Raw genomic sequence first — 26908 nt, 5'->3', positions numbered from 1 at the left:
CACACACACACACACACACACACACACACACACACACACACACACACACACACACACACACACACACACACACACACACACACACACACACACACACACACACACACAGGCTCTGTGATTCCTTTAGCATTTTTTTTTGTATTGCTTACACCGATCCAGTCTGTTCAGGATTAAGTAAACAAAGGTCATAGTCCAGTATGGGATAGACATGGGAACTGAAAGATAAAAATTTGCTATTTTGTGTTAGTCTTTCTGTAGAGAAAACATCCTAAGGATATTTTTTGATGAACAGAATACAACACATTTTTCGTCCTTTAAATTGTGATCAAGAGACCTACAGTATTCCAGTCGATGCCAGTCAATGTCAGATACAGTCACTCTTTGAAAAGAGAGTGAATGTTTGTTATAATACACAAGACAAAAGTTACACCAGGAAAATGTAAGATATTCTTGTGTGTAGACCACATGAACAATGCCCATTTTTGAACACACATTTTCAAAACAATGAACAGTAAAAAGCAAAGAAGCCATCGACGCATTTCCACGAGCTGACCTGGACAGGGTGAGTGCAGTGCCACGGCTTTGCCGCAAGCTTACAAAAATGACCACAAGAATGTACTAGTCTCAACCCCTTAGCCTCCTAATGCAATGAATAGCATTACATAAGCTTTCTCTGATTGCCCCATAGTACAGACCTGGGATGTTTTGTTTTTGATTAGGGGTAGAAAGGAAGAGAGAGTGGATACTGGATACAATGAAAGAAAGGAACCCCATTTCCCTGACAATAAAGCGGCAAAAATAGCCAGCAGCACTTTGTATTGTCTGGGACTCCGACCTGATTCCAATCTTTAGCCGAAATAGCACTTCTCTCACAGCCGCCATTGCTATAGCCCCTTGAAAGCCTATTCGTGGTTTATTTAAACCCAGGAAATGACCATTATAGTATGGGTTCTCCAGTTCAACACAAATATTTAAAAAAAGTTGTTTGTGTGCCATTTGATGGCCATTTTGCTTATTGAGTTTTGAATCAAAATTCCCTGTGGTAAATATACATGAATTAATAGGTTTTTGTACTGTATTTAGAGAGCGATAAGAGGTTATAGTCTGGGGCCCTTGTTTCAATCACTGTGATTTATTGTTGGGCGTATTGTGAGGCATCCGTTGGTCGGGTGGTCCTCGCAGCTTGTGTTGGCAGGGCAGGTCCTTCTCCTTCATTGTGATTCAAGTGCTCGGCTTTGTCCATTGTTCCTTCCTGGCTGATATTAGCTGCTTTTCAACCACCGGGTCGGGGGCAAAGGACCTTGAATGGTGATTAGGCCCAAAATTAATGTCCTCTTCTACATCCACAAACAAACATGTCAGGAAGGATATTTTGCGAATATTTGAGATAGCTATGATGGAGATTGAGAAATATCCCTGGCGATTCGTCTTGTGTGTATGTGAGCCTGTTACATTTGACAGGAGTCCTTGAGGAATTTCAGTCGAGGAGTTATAGGCTGGAGTGCAACATACTGTTGAGTGTCAAACAATGTGGAGTTCACAGGCGGTGATAGATTGCAAAGTTAAAACGTGTTTAATGAGATTGCAGACATTGTAAACAATATTATTCGGTTGCACTTGGATAGAAGGTATGGTTGGAGTGGTTGAACCACAGCCCATGCACTATATTATCTAACACTTCTGTATAGGGATCACATCATAGGCACTCATTTGCAATATAAGTCACAAATTGGCCTTTATTGGGTATCGTTAGACATTTATTAGGTATTTACTCAGTGTTTTCTTATTCTAACATTAGAAGTCATGGCAAATAATACCTAATACGGGCCTAATTAGATATCAATACACACTTATAAATAAAATGAGTGCCTAGTATGTGATCCATATACTAAAGTGTCACCCATAGTTCCATCCTGTTTTGAAAGTCAATTAGAAGTACATTGTAAATTAAGCATTGTTCATATACAGTAAAAGGATCAATTAACCATATGACTCCTGGGAAGTTTTTCTTTCTCCCTGACAAGTGGCATTCATTTGGTTGGACTAAATAGAGAGAGGGCCATTCGCCTGAGAATCGTGTGCCTTTTTTGAAGGAGAATGAATTAGGTTATTGTTCCATTGGGCTTGAGATGGCGAGCGACAGACGGCGTGCTAGGCAGTCGGCCCCCCAGGTGGACACGCCCTTCTACGTCTTTTCCCCCGTTTATCAGAGGTTCCCGGTATAGTAGTCCCAATTCGGGAAAACAGCCAGAGCTAAGCCGCATCCTCGCCCTCTCATTCCGATTCACGGAATGAATTCTTTCCATTCTTCCATTGTCCCTTTCAGAATCCTTCAATCTTAAAAACAAGTTCACAATGCCCAGCGCATCATGAATACCCAATAAAAAGCCCATTGCTCCACGGTAAACTGAACCTGAAGAAAAGGTGCCCGGAAAATAGTTCTGCTTTCCCCAGAGTTCTTTGGCATGGAAACCATCTGTGCACTCCAGCCCCTCCAGCAACTCCTTTGCTCCCAGCGTGAATGGGATAATTGAGTCTTAGATAGAGTCCGGAATAGAGCATGGGCCCTGATTTGTATTCTTTAGAAGCCGAGTGGCTCTTCGTTTCACACCACATCTGCCACCTCCACCACCTCCTCCTACTAATCCCTATTCAGCACCCAATCATTTACCACACTCAATTAACCCTTAATAATCCCCACATAGAAAACACTGTGGCTCCATCACGCACACCCACAACCCCACCCACCATGGAAAAGTGGCGACAAATGAGACTTTAGTGACTGTTTTCTTTAGAAAGGGGAGGGGACACAATAGAGATTGATGGCACTCTCATGCCACCGGGTCCTCCCCTCAACCCCACCCCAGGTCCTCATGAGAAGGGATTGGGCATTGAAAGGGACGGCCGTACCATGGCAGCAGCAGCTGTTGATAATCTGGCGAGAGGCTGCTGGCAGCCTGGCGTGCTTCTTGCTCTATTTGTCAGCCATTGTTCCACCAATGAGCACGGGCTATTCAGTCCAGCGTTACAATTAATTGGCTGTAATTACAATGGGGGCCCCTAAGGCCCAAACAGCATTAAAGGGGACCATAAGAAACTTGCAGAATGGACTAAATGCCAATGGTGTGGCATTGTTGTCGACTGATGTCAGGGCTCTCTTTTAATCCCCCCTATGATTGCATTGCCATCATCATTGACCGAGTGAAATTGAATTGAAATCCCTTTTGAATAAGGCACGGTGTGGATGCTAATATGCTACTAATATCCCTGCAGTCCGAAGCTATGGCCACCGCAAACAACAACACCAAGTATTCATTCAACCAACGTGTTTCAACTTTCCTGTATCAGGGAGGGATTTCTTATACCAGTGGTTGTATGGGCAGCTGTTGCACTTGAATCCTTGAAACCTGTGTCCTTGGTGTCACGTTCCTGACCTGTTTTCTGTTGTTTTGTATGTGTGTGATGGTCAGGGCGTGAGTTTTGGGTGGGCAGTCTATGTTTTCTGTTTCTATGTTGGTTTTGGGTTGCCTGGTATGGCTCTTAATTAGAGGCAGGTGTTTTGCGTTTTCCTCTAATTGAGAGTCATATTAAGGTAGGTTGTTCTCACTGTTTGTTGGTGGGTGATTGTCGCTGTGTCTGTGTTTATTGCACCACACGGTACTGTCTCGTCTCGTTCGGTCGTTCCTGTTCATGTGTTCTTCGTTTCATGTAAGTTCGTAGTTTAGGTCTGTCTAGTTCATTTTGTAAATTAGTCAAGTGCATTTCGTGTCTGTTCTTCGTCTTGCAATAAAGCATTATGTATTCATCACCCGCTGCGCCTTGGTCTACTAACTCACCGAAAGACGACCGTTACACTTGGAAATGTAGGTGTCAGTGGTTTGAAAATAATCGTTGAATTTACTTTGGCTTGTCTCCTGGTTACGCACATCATTTTTAGAATAAATGCTAAATTAATATTATGTACATACATTGTAGTCATTTTGCATCATGTTTATGAAAAAGTTATATCGACACTTTGATGGAACATTAAAACAAAACGTTCCTTCGCGTTACACAACAGAGGTACCTGCTTGAGATAGTGGAATAGAAACTGGTGAAACGGCAACATTTGAATCAGTTTCAAATCATGTATACTGGCATTGCTAAAGTATTTCCTCATCATATAGAACACGCAGTGCCGGGAGCCTGCAGGCTGACCTCGGATGTCATTTGAATGGTGTTTCCTCCGACACATTGGTGCAGCTGGCCGGTTTAAGCGGGCAGGTATTAAGAAGCACGGTTTGGCAGGTCATGTTTCGGGGAGGACGCATGACTCGACCTTCGCCTCCCGAGCCCGTTGGAGAGTTGCAGCGATGAGACAAGATCGAAATTGGGCAGGAAAAGGGGGCACAAAAAAATGATAAAGACAACCCAGTGCTGTTCATTTAAAGCACAATTATGTGTTTTATCTCCAGTACTTTGCCATGATTGTCAGTTAACCTGTTGGGGATGGGGGCGCTGTTTAGACTACTTATGCTAATTTGGCTAATTTTTTAAACGGCTTCCCACAAAATCCTTGATCGTACAATATGCATATTATTATTATTATTGGATAGAAAACAGTCTATAGTTTCTATAGGAGTTGAAATTTTGTCTCTAAGTGGAACAGAGCCCATTCTACAGCAATTTCCCTGACATGGAGTCAGATTTGAGAAATGTTGGCCACTGTTCTGAAGTCATTTAAAAGGGCACTGTCGTTGCTATGACTATACGGACACTTCTTACGTCTTCCCCTGGATGCCTTTACGTGATGACGATTCCAACGGGGTCGATTGCGCGTTCACAGGCCCTACAAATGAAAAAACCCTGAAGCTAGTCATTCTTTGGGAGCTGCGTCATGAGCCAAGAGGACACCGGCGCGCACCTGTTCCAAGCGTTAGTTTAGCCTGTTATATTTCTCCGGTCATCTTTTCACTCGTTATAGGAGTTAAAAACATCATAAGGTAGTTAATTTAAAGCGTTTTATAGCAATTTATATCCGTTTAGTGCGATTTTGGGACATTTATTTTTGCAACGATGTGAAAAGTTGGGCACGCTTTTCAGTTCATCCCGAACGCAGTTGACATTTCCACATGGCAAGAGGACAGCTTTCCACCAAAAGACGATTTCTCCCAAGAAAGGATCCTTTGCCCAAGATACTGATGGAAGAACAGCTCAAGGTAGGACATTTTTATTATGATAAATCGTGTTTCTGTCGAAACATTTTAGTGGCTTAGGACGCCATGTTTTTTGACGTAGCTTCGCTTGGCGCAAACTGTATTGAAAAGTAAGGATAAATTAAAAAATGTAATAACGCAATTGTATTAAGAATTAAATTGTCTATCAATCCCTGTCCACCCTGTATTTTTTAGTCACGTTTATGAGTATTTATGTATAAGAGTAGATCACTGTCTAAGTGGCGCAAGGACATTTTCTGACCAACTGAGCTACATTTCACATTGTCTAACCATGATTTTGGGGGCTAAATATAAACATTTTCGATCAAACTGTATATGCATGTTGTAATGTGATGTTACAGGAGTGTCATCGGAAGAATTCTGAGAAGGTTAGTGAAAAAATTAATATCTTTTGGCGATGTTGACTTTTATCGCTCACTTTGGCTAGAATCAATGCTGGGCTGCTATGTGCTATGTGCTACGCTAATATAACGATTTATTGTGTTTTCGCTGTAAGACACTTAGAAAATCTGAAATATTGTCTGTATTCACAGGATCTGTGTCTTTCGATTCGTGTATGCTGTGTATTTTTACGAAATGTTTGATGATTAGTAGTTAGGTAAACACGTTGCTCATTGTAATTATTCTAGTCCATTTGTGATGGTGGGTGCAATTGTAAACTATGCCATCTACCTGAAATATGCACTTTTTTCTAACAAAACCTATCCCATACCATAAATATGTTATCAGACTGTCATCTAATGAGTTTTTTTGTTGGTTAGGGGCTATAAATATCTTAGTTTAGCCGAATTGGTGATGGCTACTGGTGTTGGTGGACAAATAAAAGATGGTGGATTATGCTAATGTGTTTTTAGGTAATAGATGTACATCTTTACATATTGTGTCTTCCCTATAAAACATTTTAAAAATCGGAAATGTTGACTGGATTCACAAGATCTGTGTCTTTCATTAGCTGTATTGGACTTTAATGTGTGAAAGTTAAATATTTTAAAAAAATATTTTTTTTGAATTTCGCGGCACTGGTTTTTCAGTGGGGGGGGGGGGGGGTGTGCCGCTAGCGCCACGCTGATCCTAGACAGGTTATGTAGCTGCTCTACTGATAATCTCAGTGCGTCCTTGCTGGGATGACACAATCAGTCTACTACCGGAGAATATCAACACCAAACACATTGGTTCACCGTTACACGGGAGCGGACAGTACACAGCATACCATAATGTTCTGAATAATGGCCAAGTCTACCTCCCTCCCTATTCCACTGAACCGCTTAGGCGTAACAAACACAAGTCCAACATTTATCGGAAACTTTTAAACTACCTGTTCACTACCCTCCTACTCTCAGGGGATGTGCAACTCAAACCTGGGCCTAACATCACCGAGCCAGCGATACTCACCGGAGTGGAAAGCAGTGGATGGCCTTGTCCACTGATCGTCGCCGCTGTGGAAGTGGGTGAGTGCTATGGTCCCATGGTTTCTCTTGACTCACCCGGCTCCAGGATAGATTTTGAAACTTCAAACATACCCAAGTCGTTAAATGCGATCCCTGACTCTGCTTCTGGTACGCAAGCTGTTTTAATTAGTTCCCCGCATCCAGTGCAGGCGGGAGGGATTGTTAATTGCGCTACAGAACTGCCCCTAATCAAAACAAACAAAACGGCCTAAACCCAGTCGTCAGAAAACACAGAAAATGTTACTTTTTTCAGTGTGTCAATCACACTCGAGTCATCTGGGACCCACGAGTTAAGCCCAAGGGACTACTAGGGGGGCACTTGAACATTCGTAGTGTCATTCCAAAAAGTGATCAAATTCAACATCTACTCACAGACTCCAACCTTGACTTCCTCTGCCTCTCAGAGACATGGCTCCATAAAAACTCTCCATATGCTGCTTTGATTGTGCCTGGCTACAATGTTTTCAGGAGAGACAGGATTGAAGGAGGAGGAGCGGGTGTGATGATTTACATTTAAGAACATATCCGATGTAAACAAATTGAGTGGTCATGTGGTAATGAACTAGAATGTATTGGCCTGAACGTTACATTGTCTCCCCAAATGTCTTTTACCCTTATTGGAATGTATAGGCCACCTTCCACCAAAAGTGTGTTTTTTGATCAGTTTAATAACATGCTTAGGGAATGTGATTTTTGGAAAGAGGTCATCTTAATGGGAGATTTCAATATTAATTATGAAAACAAGTATTGTAGGATAACCCTCAAACGGATCACTAATACCTTTGACCTTACACAGCTAGTTATAGGGACAACCACGGTGACTTGTTGCTCTAAAACACAGATTGATTTGGTGTTCAGTAATAAACCAGAGAGAGTGACTAAATCATTCAATATGGTTACTGGGCTATCTGATCATAATCTGACACTTATAGCCAGAAAGCTGTCTAAGCAGGTTTAACCTCTCTACTGTTAGAAAGTCGGATCAACTAAGAATACCTAAGAGTGAATTAAACTATTTTGAAAACGCAATTAAGGGAATTAACTGGAATGATCTCTTGTCCTATACAGACGTGGAAGCTGATAGTCAGGTTTTTCTATCCACAATCCAGACTACAATAAATGGTTTCCTAAAGAAAATCAAATCCAAACCTGGCAAAAAGAGCACGCTTCCTTGGCTAAATGGAGAAATCTGGAAATTGATGAAAGAACGAGATTATGCTCTAAAAATAGAGATCCAAATTAGAGCATGACAGACGTAGGTTTACCATGTTGAGAAATAAGGTGATGAAAGAAATCAGACAGGCCAAGGCAAACTTTTTTTATTAACATAATTGGTGAAGCAAAGGGAAATTCTAAATTGATCTGGGAGAATCTAAAAAAGTTAACAGGGAAAGACCATAGTAACACTGCAAAAAGACTAGAAATCATGGTGAATAACAATCTAACACAGGATGCAGTCGAAATAGCAATAGCCTTCAATTCCTACTTTATTGACTCTGTCAGGGTACTGACACAGAACCCCTCCACTGGTTTCTTGGGCTCAGTGCTAGTAAATGACACTCAACCAGTATTCATCATAAGGGAGGTTTCTGAGTCAAATGTGAACAAGGTGATTAGCTCACTAAAGAACTCTAAAGCCAAAGATGTGTTTGGGCTGGACTCTACCTTTCTTAAAAACTACAAAGAGTCACTCATTGGCCCCATTACTAAGGTCACCAACACATCTATTGGTCTCGGGGTGTTTCCAAGGGTATGGAAGTCGGCCATAATAACGGCCATCTTTAAATCGGGCGACCCTGCTGACGTGAGTAACTACAGGCCCATTAGTATACTACCTGTGGTGTCAAAGGTTGTTGAAAAGTGTGTAGCAGAACAACTGATTGCCCACCTCAACAACAGCCCCTTCACATTACACTCCATGCAGTTTGGCTTCAGAGCGAAACCCTCCACAGAAACGGCCAACTGCTTTCTTCTGGAAAAGTCCAAGATGGACAAAGGGGGCGTTTTTGGGGCTGTGTTTCTGGACCTAAGGAAGGCTTTTGATACTGTTAACCATGAGATTCTCATCACAAAATTGTCCAAGTTCAACTTTTCCCCCGATGCCTTGAGATGGATGAAATCATACCTTGAAGGCAGAACTCAGTGGGTCAGAGTGAGCAATGAGCTGTCGCCCACTCTTAGCTATGATGTGGGCGTGCCCCAAGGGTCAATACTGGGGCCCCTCCTGTTCAGCCTGTACATAAATTATCTGCCTTCTGTCTGTACTAGGTCTGAAGTTCAAATGTATGCAGATGATACAGTGATATATGTGCATGCAAAGAGGAAACAACAAGCGGCACAAGAACTCACTACTGTAATGGTCCAGGTTACAAAGTGGCTCAGTGACTCGTGTTTGCATCTCAATGTAAAAAAAAAACAGTTTGCATGTTCTTCACAAAGAGGGCAACAGATGCTACTGAGCCATATGTCTATGTGTCAGGGGAGATGCTCCAGGTGGTATCTGATTTTTAGTACCTTGGCATCATACTTGATTCCAACCTCTCTTTTAAAAAGCATGTGAAAAAGGTAATTCAGATTACCAAATTCAACCTAGCTAATTTCCGATTTATACGAAATTGTTTGACTACAGAGGTAGCAAAACTGTACTTCAAATCTATGATACTCCCCCACTTAACATACTGCTTGACTAGTTGGGCCCAAGCTTGCTGTACAACATTAAAACCTATTCAGTATGTCTACAAACAGGCTCTCAAAATGCTTGATAGGAAGCCCAATAGCCATCATCACTGTTACATCCTCAGAAAGCATGAGCTCCTGAGTTGGGAAAGTCTTGTGCAATACACCGACTCATGTCTTGTATTCAAGATCCTAAATGGCCTGGCTCCCCCTCCACTCAGTATTTTTGTTAAACAGAAAACCCAAACATATGGCAGCAGATCCACAAGGTCTGCCATGAGAGGTGACTGTATAGTTCCCTTAAGGAAAAGCACCTTTAGTATATCCGCTTTCTCTGTGAGAGCTTCCCATGTCTGGAATACACTGCCATCAGACACACATAACTGCACCACATATCACACTTTCACAAAATGCATGAAGACATGGCTAAAGGTCAATCAGATTTGTGAACATAATCCCTAGCTGTGTATTGCCGCCTTCCATGTTGTCTGTAGCTTGTGAGGTGTGGAAACACTTTGTTGCTTTTATGAATTTTGTCTTGCTGCTTTTTGTTCTATGTTGCTCTGTCTGTATGCTATGTCTTGCTTGTCCTATGTTGCTCTGCGTGTGCTCACTGCTCAATGATTGTCTATATTGTTTATAATAACCTGCCCAGGGACTGCGGTTGAAAATTAGCCGGCTGGCTAAAACCGACACTTTTACTGAAACGTTGATTAATGTGCACTGTCCCTGTAAAAATAAACTAAACTCAAACTCAAATATCCAAAAAAGTCAGTTTAGTTGGCGCCAATGATCTCAGTAATCCACTTGTTCAACGTGCATACAAACGAATCCAAAAAGTTACCAGTAAAGTTCTCCCAAACAAGTCAAACGATGTTTCTAATTAATCCTCAGGTACTCTAATATCTAAATAAACGATAATATTTAACACAGAGAATAGTATGTTCAATAGGGAAGATAAATAACAAAGAGTGCGCACCTCATTCACGCACCAACAAGACTACTTTTCTAATGAGAGACACCTTGTAGTTCTTCCAACTACTTGCTAATTTTTCAAAAACAAGCCTGAAACCCTTTCTATTTCTATTTCCTGAAATGACCTGTGACCTCAAAAAAAATATTTCCGGATGCATTTTCCTCGGGTTTTCTCTTGCCATATCAGTTCTGTTATACTCACATACATTATTTTAACAGTTTTAGAAACATCAGAGTATTTTCTATCCAATGCTCCCAAGTATATGCATATCCTAGCTTCTGGGCCTGAGTAACAGGCAGTTTACTTTGGGCACGTCAGTTATCCAAAATTCCGAACAAAAAACAGTCTCCAAAACAGGTTCATTTAAATGCCACTTCACTCACGAAACACAGGAATTGTTAGTGTAGCCTATCATGATCCAACCACTTAAAGGTCCACTCATCGGTCAACTCTCTCTGTTTCTGTCCCCCTTTTTTCATCTCCGTCTCCATTGCGGCACTTTCCATTCCATAGTGATATCTAATAAAATGATGCATAGGCTTCTAACAGAAACTAGGCAAACAGAAAGAAATGGAGGACTGCTTCAGACCTGGGTTCAAATAGTATTTGTTCTATTTCAAATGATTTAGCTGTGCCTGATTGAGCTTGCCAAAATGGAAACAATGGAATAAGTCCCAAAATGGTAAACCCCTCCCATTTGTTCACTCAAACAATTCAAAATATATTGAATACTATTTGAACCCAGGTACTGGCTGCTTTGTTATTCGTTATGCAGTTTATTTCACATACACATCCAGATATCTCTGTCCCACAACCCCTTTGTCCCACAAAGGTGTATAGCCTTCCTATACACCATTGATGATGACAGCTTGGCTGTCGAAACGTTGGTAATTACATTTTTGCATCTGAGCTCCTAGAGTGTGCGGCTCTCCTTTATTTTTAAGTGTGATGGCCTCCAAAATGGTTTCATTCGTGTTTTCATTGTCTCCATTGAATTCCAGAATACTTTGTTGTTTCGCTGCAACATCAATTCCTTTGCAATGTCTCAGTCATCCTCTTTTAACCGATTCATCTGCATTCCAGACAAAACAACCGGGGGAGTTCAAAACACAGTTCCCACCAGGAAGTGAGAAACTCAGTAAATGGCCATGCTGTCATCGCTAGGGGTCCTTATTTGGGGTTGGAGGCCGAGAGAGTGCCCGAGGGGAAATCTCAGCCTTGAACCTCTCCCACTTTATATAGTGCCATGGCAACCGTCATTCAATATGGGTTCCGTAGCTCAGTGTGTCAGCTCAGTGCCCTCATATGTATCCAATCGGCCCAGCGATGTTTTGACATTAAAGGGTGACATAGTTTTCCTCTCGCTTAATGAGCTGCCTCATTCTTATTTTAAGACGCTGAGCTAACGGCTTGTTCCCCCTACAAAGTCTGCCATTGGCTGGGCTTTCTCCCACTTGGACAGAGCCGTTTGTGGTTTCAATGCTTTTTCTTGTGTGCCCCTCAACAAATTCTCCCTCTGTTTTTTACACGCCCCGTGTTATGAGAGCACAAACAAGGCGGCTCGAATATTTTAATTACAGTTTTGATTGTCTCCCGTCTTTATGGTCATTGTGAACAATTATGGCTACAAGAAGCATTCTATAAAAATACTTATAGGCCTTTAATGCACTGTGTTAAATGCTTTTCCCAGGGAGGCTGACAGGCATCATTACAAGCCCGTGGTGACATCGTCCTCCATTTTGAGATGATATATCCCGCAGGCAAATGTTGTATGGATCGTGAAAGCCTGGATGGGTGTCGACGAGGAGGAGAATTCAACTTTCCTTTGAGGCAGATTCAGTTGGTAGCGGCATGTAAAGCCTAGGATTTAAACTTAACTACGGGTTTGTTTGACAGCATAATGGTTGCCATGTTAATGAGCCTGCTGTGATTACACAGCATAAATGCACTCCGATAAAAAGCTACGTTGATATACATACATATGACATACAAACATGCATTTTGATGAGTGACAGCTGACTCTATAACCAGCAATGTGCTTTGTGTGCAAGGCGTGATGTGAATGCACTTATAAAGGGTTCTTTGGTTAGCAGGCCTGATTACACAATGGGCTTGATGTAGACAACTTGTGAGGTTGCTCGAAACATAACACCGACTATAATTCATATCTATTCTAATGGCTTCAGAGTCATCTGATTTGCATTACTGCATGGCCTGTATCTCCTGTACACTCAAGTGCACTTGGATGGTCGGCCGCGATTTTCCCACGTTGCATGCACACAAGTTTACGAGGTTGGCCTCAAAGTGCAGGAGCAGGAGGAAAAGAGGGAAAATGAGGGAGCGAGAAAGGAAGAGAGGAGACTCCCTAGTCCCTACTGTCTTTTGTTCATAAAACCAAACAGTAAAAGGGATGGTACACTTCCCCCACCCTAACAAGTTCATAAAGACGATAGATGGAAACGTCATGAATACAGACATAAAAATCATATATGTCTATCTGAACGTTCCACTACATTTTGGATAGTTTGGCCTATGCGTGATGAACAGAGGCGAGTTTTGATGGTGATGAATGGAGAGTCCAGGAGACGTACAGTCCGGTCCTGGGTCATGTTGAAAGAGGTATATTGTGAGGTCACATTCTTTCTTTGGGTTCGGGAGTCCTGGCCAAGTCGGTAGCTGAATTACCCCGATGAATCCCGCCCATTGTGACTGGCTGCCAGCGATGAGGACACGGGAAGGGAATGGTCCCCTCGTTCCTTATCTGTAAAGGACCAATAGGACCGGAGTAGCCCAGACATGGGTTGTCTTAAACTTAGAATAACTTTATTTTCCCACAGGAACTTCATTTGTAAGGTACATACATCCACATTAAAATCATATAACAGCACATTTCCTTCACCTTAGGTTACATTAGATTTACATTAGGTTTATTTGACAGGGACAATGCACATTGATCAATTTTTTTTGTAAATGTGCCAGATTAGCCAGCCAGTGAATTTCCATCTGTATTCGTATACATAGTAATTTACAAAAGTCTTCGTCGAACATCTCATTCCAAAATCATGGGCATTAATATGGAGTTGGTCGCCCCTTTGCTGATATAACAGCCTCCACTCTTCTGGGAAGGCTTTCCATGAGATGTTGGAACATTCCGTTCAGCCACAAGAGCATTTGTGAGGTCGGGCACTGATGTTGGGTGATTAGGCCTGGCTCGCAGTCGTCATTCCATTTCATCCCAAAGGTGTTCGATGGGGTTGAGGTCAGGGCTCTATGCAGGCCAGTCAAGTTCACCGATCTCGACAAAGGATTTCTGTATGGACCTCGCTTTGTGCTGAAACAGGAAAGGGCCTTACCCAAACTGCCATAAAGTTGGAAGTACAAAATCATCTAAAATGTCATTGTCTGCTGTAGCTTTAAGATTTCCCTTCACTGGAACTAAGGGGCCTAGCTCAAACCATGAAAAAACAGACCCAGACAAATATCCTCCACCAAACTTTACAGTTGGCAGTATGCATTGGGGCAGGTAGCTTTATCCAGGCATCCGCCAAACCCAGATTTGTCCGTCGGACTGCCAGATGGTGAAACGTGATTCATCAGTCTATAGAACGCATTTCCACTGCTCCAGAGTCCAATGGCGGCGAGCTTTACAACACTCTAGCCGACGCTTGGGAATGCACACGGTGATCTTAGGCTTTTGTGTGGCTGCTTGCCATGGAAACCCATTTTATGAAGCTCACAACGAACAGTTCTTATGCTGACGTTGCTTCCAGAGGCAGTTTGGAACTTGGTAGTCAGTGTTGCAACCGAAGACAGACGATTTTTACATGCTACGCTCTTCAGCACTCAGCGGTCCCGTTCTGTGAGCTTGTGTGGCCTACCACTTTGCCGGCTGAGCCATTGTTGCTCCTAAACATTTCCACTTCACAGTAACAGCACTTACAGTTGACCGGGGCAGCTCTAGCAGGGCAGAAATTTGATTAACTGACTTGTTGGAAAGGTGGCATCCTATGACGGTGCCACTTTAAAAGTCACTGAGCTCTTCAGTAAGGCCATTCTTCTGCCAATGTTTGTCTATGGAGATTGCATGGCGGTGTGCTTGATTTTATACACCTGTCAGCAACGGGTGTGGCTTAAATAGACGAATCTACTAATTTGAAGGGGTGTCCACATACTTTTGCATATATAGTGTACAATGTATAGGTATATACAAACAGGTTAAAATCACACATCAGGGTATTACAATCAAACACAAGCTAAAAATAGGGCGTCTTTACTGTGCACAGCAGCCAAATACAGTAGAGTTCACAGCAGTGCATTCATAAATGGGGAGTGGGGTTGAGAGGTGGCGACAGTAGCTAAAGTAGGTTGGTGCCTTCGACATCCCTGAAGCACCATGTTCACAAGAACTGGGACTGGGAGAGACCCTCTCGTTATGGGGACAAGGTGAAGCTTTTATTCCCACACTCACTTATTTGTCCATATTTTCTCTGCGAGACTCCACACAGACATCTTCTGACTTGGAGTGTTATCAACAACTGGGTGGTGGCTCTCGAAATGCGGCGAGCTTTGTGGAGAAAATTAAGAAATGGAAATATGCTGAAATTGGACATTTGCCTGATCTTTTTTCCCCCATCGTGTCTGAAATACTTAGACAAAAAACTCAAAGACAAAATAAGTATGTGGACCCATCCATGAACAAGGGGCAGCAAATGTTTTGCTCTGTGAGGATATGGACCATGGCACATTGGTTGGAAACTTCATGGTGGTAGTACAACAGTAAATGTTCTGCATAGGAGAATTCAATGTAAAAGACATTACATTGCCAGGTCATGGTGAGAAAAAGTTACTCCCCCATAAATGTATCATTTCAGATGGAGGACCCACAAGGGAATTGAATTACACCCCATATCAAGTTCTTTGAATATTATTATGACATATGCAACCCAATGTTTGTGTGCTATGCAGGAAATCCTGTCAGTAGCCTTTTTGGGGGGCGGCTATTAAGAAGACTACATATGTCATAACAAGATGTAAGAATATTCACAGGCATGTTATCTCATTCAGTGTCTGTTTCCTATATTTGCATAAACTCCATTCAGTGAGGTATATCTAGCAGAATAATGCTGCCATGTGAATGAATGTCATTGGCTTCTGAACCCTACTGGTTCTGTCTCACTTTCAACAATGTTAGGAGTGCAACCACACTCTGAGTTACTCAAACAAAAGATTAGGAAGAGGAAGATGCCCATGACTTGTTCACTCAACGTTAACTGGGATAAAAAAAAAACAAGGGCTTTTCTGGTCAAGCCAACCAGAAAATCAGCCCATTTTCGTTTCTCTTCCCCTCTGCTCAAAGCACACGACGTGAGGTTTCTTGACAGGCAAAGTGATCTGCTAAAATGGAAACTTCTGTGCTTTGACGAGTTCGACTATTTGAATACCGTGACAGCCGTAGGAAGGAGGCGCAACAACAAAGAGAAAAGCTAAGTTAAGCTTAAATCCTAATTGGAAATTTACACATGCTTTATTAGCTGCAAACTGGCTTGAAAATATTTCACCACCACCAGCATTTTTACATTTTTCCTTCATGTATTTTTACCAACTGGAAACTCAATTATTTTGTGTCTTTGTCTAAAAGTATGTGATGTTGATGTGGCTTGTTTCTAGCTTTGTCGACTATTCAGCAAAAATCCCTTCTTTTAAAAACACAGCTAGACATTAGACATCATTTAGCGTAGCGTTTAAGAATGCATGCTGCTTAGAGGAGAGACCTCATGAGGCCCAACTTTTCTCAGAACACGTGGCATTTCATAGTAAAATAGATCTTATTTTTTGCCATTTGCACTGATGCATATGTACAGAAAATTGGCAATAGGTCAATAGGTTAATGAACAAAATACAGTAGCAGAGTGTGTGTGTGTGTGTGTGTAATCACCACTAATGTCAAAGAAGAGGATTCCCTGTAAATCTACTTATCTTTCTTTTGGAAACTAAAGAAAACATTGACTTCAATCAGAGATTGGCGTTATCGTGTATTCGTCATGGTTCTGATATACTCTAACACTATTACTAGGTAAATAGGGAAGAGGCCCATTTACTGTCTATGTAGTGCATCCAAAATGGCATCATATTCCCTACATAGTCCACTACTTTTAGGGAATAGGGTACCATTTGGGCTGCAGGCACATGTTTCCTATCAATGTTCCTGCTAATGTCAGAATTCCAACAAACCTTATCGTTCTGATCCCTGATAGAATTACCAAAATTTGTTTTTTTTTCTATGATGTGTGACGTGCGTTGTTTGTGAACACAGTGCATACTGTATGCTCGGTACAGTGAGTTCATATGAGATGGAGGGCACAGAGAGTTTGGAAGGGGTGTGGTGACTGAGTGGCATCATACACTTAGGAGACATGCCAGGGGGAAAGGGTTGGAGTTGTGAAACTCTCGACGGCTACCTTTAAGTTTCAATGCGTTAACATGATTTCTAATCCACTGTAGATCACACTATTCACCTGGCATTGAGAAGATCAGATTTAGAGTGTGGGTCTGAACTTGTATATCTGTGTGGTGTGCTCAATGTGTATGCTGAGTGTGTGTGTGTCTGCACAGAAAATGATCCAGTGTTAAATTAACACTGAGTGTTAAATTTAACACTGTTCCAGTGTCTATACGGGTCCACACATTTCATTGTTAAATTAACACACTGCTTAGTGTAAAGACTTTTTTGCATATTTCCCAGGTTTCCTTGCCTTTTGAGGGAATTGTAGGGTTACCACCCATGACTGTATTTGTTAGTGACAGGGACATGGTTGTTACATTCATTCATTTTCAGTGCTGTGGCCTTCATCAAGTGAGATCCTAAGTGAATATATTATCATTACAATTTCATTATTTAAGACACTACAATATATATTACATATAAAGCCTTATTTTCAGGGCTTAGTTTGACCCTAGTACAGTGGCCTGATTTTTGTTTTAACAAGTAATTTAACAAGTAATAAAAAAAGATAAGGGTCAAAATGATTGAATCCCCTGCTTTCAATTTTCCAGCACCCTCACTGTGCGAGGATAAAGAGTATTTTTCTCAAATGTTTTTATGATATTGGAGAACACATTAGGAGGGACCTTAGACCATTCCTCTATACATAATCTTTCCAGATCCTTGATATCCTACGTCTGTGCTTTTGGACTGCACCCTTCTATTCGAAACACAGGTTTTTAATGGTGTTCAAGTCCGGAGACTGAGAGCCATTGCAAAATGTCAATTTTGTGGTCAATTAACCATTTATTTGTGGATTTTGATTTGTGCTTGGGGTTATTGTCTTGCTGGAAGATTTAATTTCAGCCAAGTTTCTGCGTCCTGGCAGAGGCAACCAAGAATGTCCTGGTACTGGATAAAGCTCATGATGCCATTGACCTTAACAAGGGCCCCAGGAGCAATGGAAGCAAAATAGCCTCATAACATCAAAGATCTACCACCATATTTTACAGTAGTGATGAGGTATTTTCTGCATATGCATTGTTCTTTCAAAGGCCAAACCCACCGCTGGTGTGCGTGGCAAAGACCTTTTATTTTCGTGTCATGACCATACCACCGGTTCCAATCCAAGTGCCAATGCCGTTTAGCAAGCTCCAGGCGGTGCTGTGGTCAGATGAAATGAAAATGGAGCTCTTTGTCCACGCACAGCAATGGTGGGTTTGGCCTTCGAAAGAACAATGCATATGCAGGAAATACCTCATCCCTTCTGTAAAATATGGTGGTGGATCTTTGACGTTATGGGACTATTTTGCTTGAGCACACCACTGAGCACACCACAAGTTCAGACCCACACTCTAAATCTGATCATCTCAATGCCAGGTGAATAGTGTGATCTAGATTAGAAATCACGTTAATGCATTGAAACTAAAAGGTAGCAGTCGGGAAATTTTCAGAACTCCAGCCCTCCTTTTTCTCCTGGCTTGTCTCCAGGAGAAGGTTTTTTTTTTTAAGAAAGAAAGACACAAGTTAAGACAGTAGATTGTCTTACCTAATAATTCCAAACCCCACTGTACATGCAAAAACATACATTCTAAAAATCAACCTGCAGCAGAGCAAGCTGGGAACATGATACAGATGGGCATGGTTTTGGTTCAGCAGTGGTCATTAACACCAACACTGGGGTTATTTTACACCACTGAGTGTTAATTTAACACTTACAGAGTTAATTTAACTGAATCGGCACTAGAGATGTTACACTGAAAAATCAACACTATGTAACACTAGCCAATTGACTGTGTCAGTGTGTGTGTGTCTGTGTTGTGTGCTCAGTGTGTCAATGCATGCTCAGTGTGTGTGTGTGTGTGTGTGTGTGTGAAAATTAGTGTTCCATGTGTGTTACTTTGTATACTGTAGTACAGTAAGTTATACTTTTACTTACACACACAGATGCACATAGCATATGCATGTCTTCCTACTGTATGTTTTTGTGTTTGTTTTTAGGAAAAGGAGCTCCAACCACTGACGCAGGATCTGGATTCCCACCATGCATTTGCTAATGGTCCTTTTTAGCTACAGCGGTTCACTGCACCGTCCCCCAGGCACCCACTATCACCCACCGGCTCTCTACCAGCCAACAGGAAAGACCCCTACATCTGCTGTTCCACTCAATCTGACGCACATACAAGGACATCTACACGCTCATGGATATATACACACACACACACACACATATACACACACACACACACACACACACACACACACACACACACACACACACACACACACACACACACACACACACACACACACACACACACACACACACACACACACACACACACACACACACACACACAAGCCCCGAACAGAACCTGCATCCGCACAAGATAAATAACCAAGCAGGTCCAGATCAGCGCACAGGGACGCTATCTATCCTCACTTGGACACACACTGTACACCAAAATCACAACAAAAATAGACCGCCTGTTTGCAGAGTCAATGTGCTATGCAGAGAGAAAAATATTCAATCTAGGATCTATTGAATATCTGACATTTACATCAGGATGTTGATACGACATTTGTCAATGGCTAGGTCAAGTATGTGAGGAAAGAAGGAAGGAAAGAAATATCTAATAACAATGACGACCAAACCTTAACTCATTATCAACCTTTGTCGTTTGAATGTATATCCCCACTACAGTATACAACTGTCTACATTTTGCATGTAGGTCGACGCAGTATTCTCCCAGTAACATATTGCCCTAATGAGAAACAGGCTTCCTTCCTGTCTGCATAATGACTAGGCTTAAAACCCCCGACTACAGTATATAAAATACACTGGAGGTCTATGCAGGCTAACTAGCCTGCCGTACCTGCGGGGCATGGGATCAAGAGCTCTGTCCCTTTTTTACGATGTCCCAGGAATCCCATTGAACCCACAGGTGCAGCAGCATGGCTGGGAACGCCAGAGGGTGTGAGGGGCTGCACTGACCTTCGGTTAACCCTTTAGAGACAGACAAAACAAAAAAAAGGTTGTTTTGTTGTTTTCGTCTAGGTGGCATCATTCATGTCATCATTTGTATGATTTTGAATGAGTATTTGATTGGTGCCTTCTTGGGAAAGGTCTCACTTGTTATTAAAAGAGATCATTACTATATCAACAAGATCTCCTTTGTAAGGATGAGTGAAATAAGATTTTAGAATTATTCATGCTACAGTTCCTAGAGGCTTTTCTAGGATTTGCACACACTCACCCCATTCAGCCCGAGGGGATTAGAAGACTACAAATACATTTCACAGTATTCATTTCACAGTGAGATCTCTCTTGGCAAAATGTGGCATTTTATAAACACATTTGATGCCATTCAGTCCACAAAGGTAAGAGTTGATTCCCGATAACTGCACATTGAATAGGCACCAACTGTGTTTCAGAGTAATGGAGTAATTAACCAGTCCCAATTCAAATACACAACCTATCCATTAACTCTCTATATATACATGCCCTAAATCTGATACACACATTCGTGCCAGTCCCAAGGTGTTGGCACTATTGCACATTCAGTGCCAGACAAACCGCTTGTTGAAACCAAACATTCCCTTTCGGTACATACATTCAAATTTGTGGTTTGGAATCAAGTCCATGCAGTTCATTAATGTGCTATTAATGTGTTAATAATTACCATGCTTCACACACAGGTCCCGCAAGTCTCCCACATTGTTATGCCGATGTTTAGAGCCCGAGACAGTATTTTCACAGTATTCATTTATGTACCATGAGATTTTTTTTCTTTTTTCGTGGCATACCAAACCGCATGTATAAATATATGCCTGTGGTTCGGTCACACTGCCCCAAATTGCTCTCATGTGGACAGACTGCTGAAACCACCATTGAAAAGCGACTAGGCCATTAAAATGTGTGTTCGGTTACATAGAGCAACATATAAGGTCACATTGCTAGGAATCTGCCTGGGAGTAGCAGTAAGAACCGTGTCTTGCCATATATATTTTCAACAAATAGCTATGAAATACAGGAGCGTCAGCTACAACAATCACACCAATTCAGTCAGTTGTTATTAGAACCAAGTGTGTAGAAGTTGGGTATTATCTGTGTTTTTGAGTGAGGGTCAACATGTGTATTCTGTAGGGTGTATGAGTTTGCGTGAGTTAGTTGGTTAAAATCTGTTCTACATCTATACCTTTTATTGTTTACTCAATGGAATACATGTAAAAATACATCTCACACGAGGCTGCTTTTACCTTACACCAGTGAGCGCAATGTTCTTACTGTAAAGGTATGCAAGCTACAAATACATATGCTAACCTTGTATATGGCAAGCTTTGATGATGGTTATCAACCGAAACATTGGCTTTTCGAGAATTTTTTGTCAAATGTGCCGTGTGCTGGAGTCTCTCCAGTTTGTATACGGTCAGTTAAAATGACCATTAGATGTTCTGGACCTCGGTCCGGTAAGCCAAACAATACGATAAGGCATGCCAGCGAGAGGCCACAATATGCTCAGCTCATTCATCAAATGCTTTTATGGCTTCAGGATTCGTCCAAAATGGCACCCCATTCACTACATAGTGCACTACTACTAGTAGTACACTTTATAGGGAATAAGGTGCCATTTGGGATGCACCTAAGTCTTATTCTCTGGTCTATGAGACAGTTTCCAGCTCCATCCCATTTGAAGAAGAAAAAGGAACCGTGCTTATCTCGAGGAGACCCTTGGCATGCGTTTCAGCTGAGGTGAGAGTGAGTCTGTCCAGCCACAAGCTCCTAAAAGACTGACTGAGTCCTAAAAAATGGTGACTTTAGCTGTACAGAATTCCAAACTGCGATTTGACCGAACACAATACTTTAGCCGCAGAAGGGGAAATAGTGGGTATGGAATTGTGTGTCATGTTAACAACCATGACCTGTGTCTGAGCTATAATATTTAAGCATAACAAAAGCAATTTAAGAAAAGATCAAATTAAATTTTCTTGGCAAGGTATTACTTAGATTTTTTTGAAAGAAAGAATGATATTGTTGCTCTTCAGTCGTTTTTGGGAAAGGAAGGATTGAGGAATCATAGGTTGGGATTGGTTGTGATTTGGTGCCTAAACATGATTGGCAGTTTTAATAACTTTCCCTCACGTTAACCGCAACCGTACCCCTAAACTTAAACATTTAACATTTACATTTAAGTCATTTAGCAGACGCTCTTATCCAGAGCGACTTACAAATTGGTGCATTCACCTTATGACATCCAGTGGAACAGCCACTTTACAATAGTGCATCTAGATCATTTTAAGGGGGGGGGGGGGGGGGGGGGGCAGAAGGATTGCTTTATCCTAGGTATTCCTTGAAGAGGTGGGGTTTCAGGTGTCTCCGGAAGGTGGTGATTGACTCCGCTGTCCTGGCGTCGTGAGGGAGTTTGTTCCACCATTGGGGTGCCAGAGCAGCGAACAGTTTTGACTGGGCTGAGCGGGAACTGTACTTCCTCAGTGGTAGGGAGGCGAGCAGGCCAGAGGTGGATGAACGCAGTGCCCTTGTTTGGGTGTAGGGCCTGATCAGAGCCTGAAGGTACTGAGGTGCCGTTCCCCTCACAGCTCCGTAGGCAAGCACCATGGTCTTGTAGCGGATGCGAGCTTCAACTGGAAGCCAGTGGAGAGAGCGGAGGAGCGGGGTGACGTGAGAGAACTTGGGAAGGTTGAACACCAGACGGGCTGCGGCGTTCTGGATGAGTTGTAGGGGTTTAATGGCACAGGCAGGGAGCCCAGCCAACAGCGAGTTGCAGTAATCCAGACGGGAGATGACAAGTGCCTGGATTAGGACCTGCGCCGCTTCCTGTGTGAGGCAGGGTCGTACTCTGCGGATGTTGTAGAGCATGAACCTACAGGAACGGGCCACCGCCTTGATGTTGGTGGAGAACGACAGGGTGTTGTCCAGGATCACGCCAAGGTTCTTAGCGCTCTGGGAGGAGGACACAATGGAGTTGTCAACCGTGATGGCGAGATCATGGAACGGACAGTCCTTCCCCGGGAGGAAGAGCAGCTCCGTCTTGCCGAGGTTCAGCTTGAGGTGGTGATCCGTCATCCACACTGATATGTCTGCCAGACATGCAGAGATGCGATTCGCCACCTGGTCATCAGAAGGGGGAAAGGAGAAGATTAATTGTGTGTCGTCTGCATAGCAATGATAGGAGAGACCATGTGAGGTTATGACAGAGCCAAGTGACTTGGTGTATAGCGAGAATAGGAGAGGGCCTAGAACAGAGCCCTGGGGGACACCAGTGGTGAGAGCGCGTGGTGAGGAGACAGATTCTCGCCACGCCACCTGGTAGGAGCGACCTGTCAGGTAGGACGCAATCCAAGCGTGGGCCGCGCCGGAGATGCCCAACTCGGAGAGGGTGGAGAGGAGGATCTGATGGTTCACAGTATCGAAGGCAGCCGATAGGTCTAGAAGGATGAGAGCAGAGGAGAGAGAGTTAGCTTTAGCAGTGCGGAGCGCCTCCGTGATACAGAGAAGAGCAGTCTCAGTTGAGTGACTAGTCTTGAAACCTGACTGATTTGGATCAAGAAGGTCATTCTGAGAGAGATAGCAGGAGAGCTGGCCAAGGACGGCACGTTCAAGAGTTTTGGAGAGAAAAGAAAGAAGGGATACTGGTCTGTAGTTGTTGACATCGGAGGGATCGAGTGTAGGTTTTTTCAGAAGGGGTGCAACTCTCGCTCTCTTGAAGACGGAAGGGACGTAGCCAGCGGTCAGGGATGAGTTGATGAGCGAGGTGAGGTAAGGTAGAAGGTCTCCGGAAATAGTCTGGAGAAGAGAGGAGGGGATAGGGTCAAGCGGGCAGGTTGTTGGGCGGCCGGCCGTCACAAGACGCGAGATTTCATCTGGAGAGAGAGGGGAGAAAGAGGTCAAAGCACAGGGTTGGGCAGTGTGAGCAGAACCAGCGGTGTCGTTTGACTTAGCAAACGAGGATCGGATGTCGTCGACCTTCTTTTCAAAATGGTTGACGAAGTCGTCTGCAGAGAGGGAGGAGGGGGGGGGGAGGGGGAGGAGGATTCAGGAGGGAGGAGAAGGTGGCAAAGAGCTTCCTAGGGTTAGAGGCAGATGCTTGGAATTTAGAGTGGTAGAAAGTGGCTTTAGCAGCAGAGACAGAAGAGGAAAATGTAGAGAGGAGGGAGTGAAAGGATGCCAGGTCCGCAGGGAGGCGAGTTTTCCTCCATTTCCGCTCGGCTGCCCGGAGCCCTGTTCTGTGAGCTCGCAATGAGTCGTCGAGCCACGGAGCGGGAGGGGAGGACCGAGCCGGCCTGGAGGATAGGGGACATAGAGAGTCAAAGGATGCAGAAAGGGAGGAGAGGAGGGTTGAGGAGGCAGAATCAGGAGATAGGTTGGAGAAGGTTTGGGCAGAGGGAAGAGATGATAGGATGGAAGAGGAGAGAGTAGCGGGGGAGAGAGAGCGGAGGTTGGGACGGCGCGATACCATCCGAGTAGGGGCAGTGTGGGAAGTGTTGGATGAGAGCGAGAGGGAAAAGGATACAAGGTAGTGGTCGGAGACTTGGAGGGGAGTTGCAATGAGGTTAGTGGAAGAACAGCATCTAGTAAAGATGAGGTCAAGCGTATTGCCTGCCTTGTGAGTAGGGGGGGAAGGTGAGAGGGTGAGGTCAAAAGAGGAGAGGAGTGGAAAGAAGGAGGCAGAGAGGAATGAGTCAAAGGTAGACATGGGGAGGTTAAAGTCACCCAGAACTGTGAGAGGTGAGCCGTCCTCAGGAAAGGAGCTTATCAAGGCATCAAGCTCATTGATGAACTCTCCAAGGGAACCTGGAGGGCGATAAATGATAAGGATGTTAAGCTTGAAAGGGCTGGTAACTGTGACAGCATGGAATTCAAAGGAGGCGATAGACAGATGGGTAAGGGGAGAAAGAGAGAATGACCACTTGGGAGAGATGAGGATCCCGGTGCCACCACCCCGCTGACCAGAAGGTCTCGGGGTGTGCGAGAACACGTGGGCAGACGAAGAGAGAGCAGTAGGAGTAGCAGTGTTATCTGTGGTGAGCCATGTTTCCGTCAGTGCCAGGAAGTCGAGGGACTGGAGGGACGCATAGGCTGAGATGAGCTCTGCCTTGTTGGCCGCAGATCGGCAGTTCCAGAGGCTACCGGAGACCTGGAACTCCACGTGGGTCGTGCGGGCTGGGACCACCAGGTTAGGGTGGGCGCGGCCACGCGGTGTGAAGCGTTTGTATGGTCTGTGCAGAGAGGAGAGAACAGGGATAGACAGACACATGGTTGACAGGCTACAGAAGAGGCTACGCTAATGCAAAGGAGATTAGAATGACAAGTGGGCTACACGTCTCGAATGTTCAGAAAGTTAAGCTTACGTTGCAAAAAAATAAAAATAAAATACAAGATCTTATTGACTAAAATGATATAGTACTGCTGGCTGGTGAAGTAGCCTGGCTAGCAGTGGCTACGTTGTTGAAAGTGAAGCTGGCTAGGTAACCTCGACAATTTCACTAAATTTCTCTAAACTACACAATTATCGTGGATACAAGGACAGCAAAGACAACTAGCTAACACTACGCTAATCAAGTCGTTCCGTTGTAATGTAAGTTTCTACAGTGCTGCTATTCGGTAGAAGTAAAACTTAAACCCAAAACGTATAAATAGCTAATAGCAGCTGACTGAATTGATGTGATTGTTGTAGCTGACGCTCCTGTATTTCTTAGCTAGCTATTTGTTATCAACCCGAAACATTGGCTTTGAGAGAACAAAAGTTAAACTATGAATTTTTTGTCAAATATGCCGTGTGCTGGAGTCTCTCCAGTTTGTATACTGTCACGTTCCTGACCTATTTATGTTAGTTGTTATGTGTGTTAGTTGGTCAGAACGTGAGGTTGGGTGGGCATTCTATGTTTTCTGTTTCTGTGTTGGTTTTGGGTTACCTGGTATGGCTCTTAATTAGAGGCAGGTGTTTGGCGTTCCTCTAATTAAGAGTCATATTTAGGTAGGCGTTGTCACAGTGTTCGTTGTGGGTGATTGTCTCCTGTGTCGTTGCATGGATTTACCATACGGGACTGTTTGGCTGTTCGTTTCGTTTCGATGTAGTCTGTTTCCTGTCCGTGAGTTTTACGTTTTATTTTGTAAGTTTGTTAAAGTGTTTGTTTTCTTGTTTTGTAGTTTTGAAAGTGTTTTGTTTTGTTTCGTGTTGCCATCGTGTATAAATAAAGTGATGGCTTATTTCCCAAATGCTGCGTTTTGGTCTGAAGATCCTTCTCTCCTCACCTCATCCGAGGATGAGGAGAGCACCAGCCGTTACAGAATCACCCACCATGCTAAGACCAAGCGGCAAGGGAAAAATAAACGGAGTAAGGGACAGGAGAAAAACAAGGATTTCTGGACATGGGAGCAGATAATGAATGGAGAAGGTCCCTGGGCTAAGGCAGGAGAAAATCGCCGTTCTCAGGAAGAGAGGGAGGCAGCTAAAGCCCAGGAGCGGTGGTTTGAGGAGGCAGCAAGGAGACGTGGCTGGAAGCCCGAAAAGCCATGGGAGCAGCTGGAGGCACTGGGGAGTGCAGAGGCTACCGGAGAGAGGAACCGGAGCTATGAGGGAACGCGTCTGGCACGGAAGCCCGAAAAGCCCGTAAGTAATTCCCAAAAATGTCTTGGGGGGGGGGCTAGGAGGTAGTGGGCCAAGGGCAGGTAGGAGACCTGCGCCCACTTCCCAGGCTTACCGTGGAGAGCGGGAGTACGGGCAGGCGCCGTGTTACGCAGTAGAGCGCACGGTGTCTCCTGTACGAGTGCATAGCCCAGTGCGGGTTATTCCACCTCCCCGCACTGGGAGGGCTAGATTGGGTATTGAGCCAGGTGTCATGAGGCCGGCTCAACGCGTCTGGTCTCCAGTGCGTCTCCTCGGGCCGGCATACATGGCACCTGCCTTACGCATGGTTTCCCCGGTTCGCCTACATAGGCGGTGCGGGTTATTCCACCTCCCCGCACTGGTCGGGCAACCGGGAGCATTCAACCAGGTAAGGTTGGGCAGGCTCAATGCTCAAGAGTGCCAGTACGTCTCCACGGTCCGGTATTTCCGGCACCACCTCCCCGCCCCAGCCTAGTACCTAC

At 43.7% G+C, this 26908-nt stretch overlaps 1 long non-coding RNA gene across 1 annotated transcript; it reads left to right on the top strand.

The window, feature by feature from the left end:
* Positions 1 to 473: 473 nt before the first annotated feature.
* Positions 474 to 19966, top strand: LOC129839033 (uncharacterized). The gene is made up of 2 exons (XR_008756971.1): positions 474 to 562; positions 18799 to 19966. It is a non-coding gene; the product is annotated as an uncharacterized LOC129839033 (long non-coding RNA).
* The last annotated feature ends 6942 nt before the right edge of the window (positions 19967 to 26908 follow it).

The sequence above is a fragment of the Salvelinus fontinalis genome, chromosome 3, assembly GCF_029448725.1.
Source record: "Salvelinus fontinalis isolate EN_2023a chromosome 3, ASM2944872v1, whole genome shotgun sequence".
NCBI lineage: Eukaryota > Metazoa > Chordata > Actinopteri > Salmoniformes > Salmonidae > Salvelinus > Salvelinus fontinalis.
Note: the sequence above shows the minus strand (reverse complement) of the source record. Positions and strands in the feature narration are given on the sequence as shown.